At 35.4% G+C, this 8078-nt stretch overlaps 1 pseudogene; it reads right to left on the reverse strand.

Moving 5' to 3' along the window:
- Positions 1-4622: 4622 nt before the first annotated feature.
- On the reverse strand, positions 4623-5700 carry LOC103217014 (E3 ubiquitin-protein ligase RNF14 pseudogene; annotated as a pseudogene).
- Between the last annotated feature and the right edge of the window lie 2378 nt (positions 5701-8078).

The raw sequence follows: 8078 nt of genomic DNA on the forward strand, positions 1-8078 counted from the left end.
CTTTTCAGAAAATTTCTTGTTGGTGTATCATAGTGCAATTGAATTTTACATGTTGATTTTGTGTCCTGAAACTTTACTGAATCTATTTATCAATTCTTATAGTATTTTTGTGGCATCTTTAGGCTTTCTACAAATAAGATGACATCATTTGCAATCAGGACAATTTTACTTCTTCCTTTGTCACTTGGATGTCTTTTACTTCTTTGTCTTGCCTATTTGCTATGGCTAGGACTTCCAATATTATGGTGAATAGGAGAGGCAAGCGTGGCATCCTTACCATGTTCTGGATGTTAGAGGGAAAGCTTTCAGCTTTTCACCATTGATATGATGTTAGCTGTGGGCTAATCATAAATGACCTTTATTGTATTGAAGTCAGTTCCTTCTATACATAAATGTTGAGTTTTTATTACGGAAGAGTGTTGAATTCTATCAAATGCTTTTCTTAAATCTATTGAGATTATAATGTGATTTTTACTCTTCATTCTGTTAATGTAAACCATCGTTGCATCCCAAAAATAAATCCTACTTTGTCATAGTGTATGATCCTTTTAAATGTGCTGTTGAATTTGGTTGGTTAGTATTTTGTGAAGATTTTTGCATCTATTTTTATTAAAGATATTAGCCTATAGTTCCTTTTCATGTGGTGTCTTTGGTAGCTGAATGATGCCTCAAAAACTGAATTTGGAAATGTTTCTTGTTCTTTTATTTTTTTATAAGTTTATGACAAATTGGTATGTCTTCTTCTTTAAATATCTGATAAAATTATCCCTGAAGCCATCTGCTTCTGGACTTTTATTTATTGAAAGTTTTATTATTATTATTATTATTATTACTGCTTCAAAGTCTTTATTTGTTATTGATCTGTTCAGAAGTGCTATTTCTTCTTTATTCTGTGTTGGTATGTTGCATGTTTCTAGGAATTATGCATTTCTTCTAGTTTGTTCAATCTGTTGATGTATAATTGTCAGAGTCCCTGTGATCCTTTTGATTTTGGTGACATCAATTGCAATATCTCTACTTTCATTTCTGATTTTATTTGAATCTTCTTTTTTGTCCTTAGTCTAGGTTTGTTAATCTTCGTTATCTTTTCAAAGAATAAAGAATGTCATTGATTTTTTTTCTATTGTTTTCCTATTCTGTATTTCATTTATTTCTACTCTATTTTTTTCTTTTCTTCTGCTATGTTGGGGCTTCATTTTTTCTTTTTCTAGTTTCTTGAGGTCCAAAGTTACCTTGTTAATTTGAGATCTTTCTTCTTTTTAAATGCATATGTTTATTTCTATAAACTTCCCTTTCAGTACTGCTTTGCCTATATCCCAAAAGTTTGCGTATGTTTTGTTTCTGTTTGTTTCAAGATATTTTTTAATTTCCTTTTTTATTTTTATTTGACCCAATAGTTATTTAAGTACGTGTTGTTTAATTTCCACATTTTTGTGAATTTTCCCAGTTTATTTCTATTATTGAGTTCTAGTTTCATTCCATTATGATCAGGTAAAATACTTTAGATGATTTTAATTTTATTGAATTTGTTGATAATTGTTTTGTGATCTAGCATGGACTCTATGCTGGAGAATGTTTATGTGTATTTGGGAAGAATGAATATTGTGCTGATATTAAGTAGAATGTTCTATATATGTCTGTTAAGTCCATTTAGCCTATGGTATTCTTCAGTTCTGCTGTTTTATTGATTTTCTATCTAGATGATCTATCCTTTATTGAGAGTGGGGTATTAAAGTTACTTATGGCCAGCCTCAGTGGCTCACACCTGTAATCCCAGCACTTTGGGAGGCCGAGGCAGGCGGATCACGAGGTCAGGAGTTCGAGACCATCCTGGCCAACATGGTGAAACCCGTCTCTACCGAAAATACAAAAAAAAAAAAAAAAAAAAAAAAATTAGCTGCACATGGTGGCACGTACCTGTAATCCCAGCTACTTCAGAGGCTGAGGCAGGAGAATTGTTTGAACCAGGGAGTCGGAGGTTGCAGTGAGCCAAGATCATGCCACTGCACTCCAGCCTGGCAACAGAGTGAGACTCCATCTAAAAAAAAAAAAAAAAAAAGAAAAATTACTTACTAGTATTATGTTTCCATTTCTTCTTTCGATTACAAAATGTTTGCTTTATATACTTATATACTTAGGGTCTTTGATGTTGGGTGAATATATATTTATAAATGTTTATTTTTTTAATAAAATTGACCCTTTATCATCATTTAATGACCTTATTTATCTCTTGTGTAATTATTTGATTTAAAATGTATTTTGTCTGATACAAATGTAGCCACTCCTGCTCTATTTTGGTTACTTTTTACATGGAGTATCTTTTGCCACCCCTTCACTTTTAGTCTATGTATGTCCTTAAACTTAAACTGGGTCTCTTGCACACAGTGTGTATTTGGGTATTACCTGTTTTTTTAAGTCCACTCAGCCATTTATGTCTTTTGATAGGGGAGTTTAGCCCTTTAAATTTAAAGTAATTAGTGATAGGTAAGAACACTACAATTAACTTGACATTTTGTTAATTGTTTTCTGTCTCTTTTATAGTTCTCCTCTTCCTTTCTTCCTCTCTTGTTATCTTTATTGTGTTTTGATGGCTTTTGCAGTTATATATTTTGATTCTTTTCTCTTTATCTTTGATGTATCTACTGGAGGTTTTCTCTTATGGTTACAATAAGGTTTGAATTGAACATTTTATAATTGTGACAGTCTACTTGAAGCTGACAACATTTTAACTACAATTGCATGCAGAAGTTTACACTTTACTCCCCCACAACTTTATGTTATTGATGTCAGATATTCTTTTTTATATTTTGTTTACATTAACAAATTTCTATTGTTACTAGAATTCTTAATAATGTTACCCTTTAACTCATTATAGTGTTAAAAGTAATTTATGTGTCACCATTACAATATTACAATATTCTGTGTTTATCTTTATATTGACCTTTACAGTGAAATTTATAATTTCATATGTCTTGGTGGTGCTGCTTAACTTCTTTTTTTCATTTCACTGTTAATCTAGTGCTGACAAACTCCTTTAGCTTTTGTTAGTTTGGGAAAGTCTTTAACCCTTCATCATTTTTAAAGGACAGTTTAGTTGGCTATAATACAGATACTCAGCATCAGCAATATAATACAGATTTTTTTCCTTTCAGTATGCTGAATATATTATCCCATTCTTTCCTGACCTGTAATGTTTCTTTCTTTTTAGTAACATGATTTTAAAATTTATTTTTATTTTTAAGTTTAAGCATCCTCTTTGACAATTCGGAAACATAGTCCTCGCTCACTCTTTGGATATACACACCTAAAACATTTAAAAGGGATTCCTCAATTTTCAATGACAAAGTAGGAAAAAAGAATATGTTCTCGAGCAGCAGTTCAATTTTTCTGTACTCTTTTCCAAAAAATCTTACTTTGCTACCAAGCCACTCACCAAACTATTAGAAAAGACAATTTTTCAAAAAGCCAAGAAAACCCAGAAAAAGGAATAGGTATCAATCCAAAATTATCACCCAAAACACTGCCATTGCAAAAAATAAAAATAAAAAATAAATAGGAAGCCCAATTCCCATAGCTTGTTAGAGAAGATATTTAAAAAGAATTCAGAAAGTTAAGACTGGAACTACAGTGGAATAGACAGTTTGTATACTGTCACTATAGGCATGTACGGTGCGAAATGTGGATAATTCAAGAACTTTCAATTTGGGAATATATTAGGCTTTCTCCTATTCCAGCAGAGGAAATAAAAACAGGTGTTGCTGGAATTAATATTAAAATTGTCCTTACAAACAGAAGGTAGGGCAAAGGTAAAGAGAGGGAATGTGGAACAAAAGTAGTAAAGACAAGTCATTTTGAATCTAGGCTCTAATGCCCAGGAAGGTTGAATAGAACTTAAATTCTTCTGAGCCAGTATCACTAAATTCTAGATTTGGCCTGAAACCAGTGGATCATATACGACACTAATAAATATCAAGTGCGCCACAGTATTTATGGTATTAAAAATATTTTTAAAGTATTGTAAATTTCCATTCTGAAAAGCAGTATATGAAAATAACACTGGACCATCCAGTCAGTTACAGAGTATAGGGCTCCCTCCAAAGAGAACTGACTTGGCCGAAATTTAGGTTGGAAGGAATGTGACTAACATGGAGTAAATTAGATCAGAGTCACAGTATAATTTTCATAAGCCTTCAACCCACACCTGTTGTAAGGAGTAGTACTGAGGGACCTCCAACAGAATGCCTTAGAGGGATGCTTCTCAGAGACAAAAAACAGTCTCTAAGTTTAACTCTTGACCCCTCTTTTCCTACCTAAAGCTTTGGGAAGAAAATAAATATTTAATTTTTAACAATTCAGAGATTTGCACACATTATATCTAATATTCTGTTGTTTCATTTTCTGAAGCTTCAGCTTATAATTTTGCTCAACTTACATTACATTAAAAAATGTACGAATGCACCTTCATCAGTAGTACCACATGAAAATATAAGACTTGTTCTTCCATATCTTCTGCACAGGAAGGGTGAATGAATAGTGTCATAAATATCCTGCAAGTTTACTTCGTGTACTTGACAAAAGATTAGGAAAAACCAATCCACTTCCATATCTTGAGCAGTCATTAACTAGTCTTCAATCCCATCTTCCCAAATGTCTCCATTAACATCCATAGCGTGAAACAGCCCATTAAAACATGGTGAGGTAGGATCAGTGAAATGTTTGTAAGAGTCTGCTCTAGAGAAAGAACCCATGCAAATCCAACAGAAATATTGCATACAGTCAGTACATGTCATCTTATTACATTCATCTAATTTCTCTATGGGAGTTCCACAATGTGGCAGCTCTTTGAGTTCTTTTCTAACCCCTCCTCACTTTCCATCTCTTCCAGTGCCTTCTGAATCACCCTCTTATGATACCTTTGTTACAAAAATCTTTTATTGGCCTCATCTGCATTCAGGGATTTATTTCATAAGTCTATTAATTTATCTGCAGTCACCTTACATAGAGAGACCCCATGGTAGGTCAATTTGCCCAAGGTACAGAAGGCAAAATTGCAGCTGGAGCAGATGCCCATGGTGCAGCCAGGATTCTGCATCACAGGCAGCTGGCAGCATGAGCGGGGGCAGTATACCACAAGTGCCATCAGGTCCAAAGTAGACTAGAGGAGAAGGCAATGATAACAGGCAAATAACTCTGGTCCCACTAGCTCTTTGACCTGATCAGGAGTGGCCATCGAAGGGCACTTTGGTTCTGGGTAGTTGAGGCATTGGACCTGATCATCTCTGATCTGGAGTTCAAAGTAGTCCTTCAGACAAGCCTTGCAGTATACATACCTGCCCTCCAAGAAGTACATGCATTCACTGCCCAGCTTCTCACAGAAACAGATATGGCAAAGGAAAAATTTACTATTAAAGCATTTTATGTGCTGAGCTTGATCAAAGTCCAAGATTTTCTGGATTAGACTTGACAGTGATTCCACATCTGCACAGCTCTCTCATCCACAATTTCCTCTTGGTCTACATTAGATCCAGCAGCTCCTCCAATATCTAGCTCTGTGTTAGGAGAGGCTTGAGCTGTCATTCTCTATACTTTTTTCTGAGAACCCACCGTGAGCTCGAAAGGAGAGACAATATTCAAGTACACTAGGATCTCTTCCTTAAGAAACTGCATCCAGGCAAAAAGGACCATGCTGGCATGGTGCTCTTCCCATAGGAAGTCTAAGTGCTTGCATAGAGCAGATAGCACTCACAAATATCTGGAAATTCTGTGGCAAATCCAAATAGAACCTGGTTTCTCCACCTTGAACAGACTCTATTTTCTAAATTCATCTCCATCATAAATAATCTCCAGGGCCAACAATTCACCCTCCTGTGCTTCTCTGTCTTCTGACATTTAATTTTCTGAGGAACTGTTAGTAATGATCAGAAGAAAAGGATATTAACACTGCAATCTCTATTTCAGTTCAGAGTGGAGTTCATGCAAATCCCATTTATTCTCCAGCTGGTGGAGTTGAGACTGCTGAAGGTGGATATGCTGACCTGTAATGTTTCTGCTGCAAAGTCTGCTGATAGAAGTTCCCTCCTATGTGAGAAGTTTCTTTTCTCTTGCTGTTTTTAAAATTCTGACTTTTATAACTTAATTATAATGTTTCTCCAGTATACCTCTTCGGGTTCAGTCTATTTAGGAATCTTTGGGCTTCATAAATTAGAATGTCTATTTTCTTACTTAGATTTGGAAAATTTTTAGTCATTTTTTTTTTCTTTTTGAGACAGTCTCACTCTGTCTCCCAGGGTGGAGTGCAATGGCACAATCTCAGCTCACTGCAACCTCCACCTCCCTGGTTCAAGCAATTCTCCCATCTGAGATTTCCAAGTAGCTGGGATTACAGGTCCCTGCCACCATGCCTGGTTAGTTTTTGCATTTTCAGCAGAGGTGGGTTTTCACCATGTTAGTCAGGCTGGTCTCGAACTCCTGACCTCACAGGATTCACCCACCTCCTAAAGTGCTGAGATTACAGGTGTGAGCAACTGTGCCTGGCCCATTATTTTTTAAAATAAGATTTCTTCCCGTTTCTCTTTTTCTTTTCCTTCTTGGACTTCCATAATGGGTATATTGTTTCATTTGATGGTGTCCCATAACTCCCACAGGATTTTTCACTCTTCTTTTTTCTTTTTCATTTTTGTTCCTCTGACTGTATAATTTCCAATGAACTGTCTTTGAATTCACCGAGTCCTTCTGTTTGATTTAGCCTGCTGTGGAATGAAGATTGCTAGTTAATTTTTCAGGCCAGACATTGTATTCTTTAGTTCCAGGATTTCAGTTTGATTCTTTCTTACGGTTTCTATTTCTTTGTTGAACTTCTCCTTTTGTTCATGCATTATTTTCCTGATTTAGTTTCATTGTCTATGTTCTCTTGTAGCTCCTTAAGTTTCCTTAAGTCTACTATTTTTAATTCTTTGTCAAGTATTTTTTTAGATCTCTATTTCTTTATTGTTATTTACTAGTGTTCTATTGGTTTTCTTTGATGGTATCATGGTTGCCTGATTTTTCAGGATTTGTGTAACCTTTTGTTGATGTCTGTGCACTTGAGGAAGCAGTCACCTCTTCCAGTTGTTACTAACTGGCGTTAGCAGGGAAAGATCTTTGCCAGTCAACTCAGTCAGAGATTCCAGGTATATAAACTGGCACAGTTCACAAGTCAGTTGGCTGGCAGTGTTCACAGGCATATGTGTCTTTGGTGGGCCTGCTGCAGGTATTTGCAGGGGGAAGTCCTGCTGTTGGGGTTTGTGGCTGGCCTGGGCTGCCCCTGGGGTCCACAGATGAGTGTGGCTATCTTCAGGGTCTAGAGGAAGGTGGGGTCACCATCATGTTCACAGGTGGACCTGCTGCTGGGTCTACTGCCATGAAGCACCATTTACTTTCTTTGTGCCTTAGACAAATGACTAAAGCTTACTAAGTTTGTAACTTTCCCATCAGTTATGGAGATCAGACTTAAAGCATAGTTGTGACAATTTAATATTAGATCATAGATAAAGCACCTGGCATGAGTTTTTGTCACTGTTGTAGCATAAAATTACCAAGAAATGATGAGGAAAGGCTAAAATAAATCCCATGATACTGAATTAAGAATCAGAGATATCAGTATAAACTCATATTTACTTTAATATATTTGCAAATAGATTAGAAATAATTATTGATATGTATGTATGTATGCATGACTTAATATACATGTACATATTTCTTAGCTTTGTGAGCAGAGAGGACTTAGAAGCAGGTATTCCAATATCAATCAGCACATCCAATATCCATATCTTAATTACTAAATACTATTCTCCAATAAAAAGAATAAGAACTCCCTAGAGAAATGGCTGATTCTAGGACCAGAACAGCAAAAATACAGAGAAATCTGGACCATCTTGTAGTGCTAGAAAAAAGAAAGCGCTTTAACAACAACAAAACGAAGGATGGATACATAACAGAGGACACAAGAGCCAACCTGAAATATTTTTAAATGGACAAAGATGGAAAAATTTTAACACAATAAATAGAGATAATACTGGATTATGACCACCAAAAATTAA

Source organism: Chlorocebus sabaeus, chromosome 10 (assembly GCF_047675955.1).
Source record: "Chlorocebus sabaeus isolate Y175 chromosome 10, mChlSab1.0.hap1, whole genome shotgun sequence".
NCBI classification, from domain to species: Eukaryota; Metazoa; Chordata; class Mammalia; order Primates; family Cercopithecidae; genus Chlorocebus; species Chlorocebus sabaeus.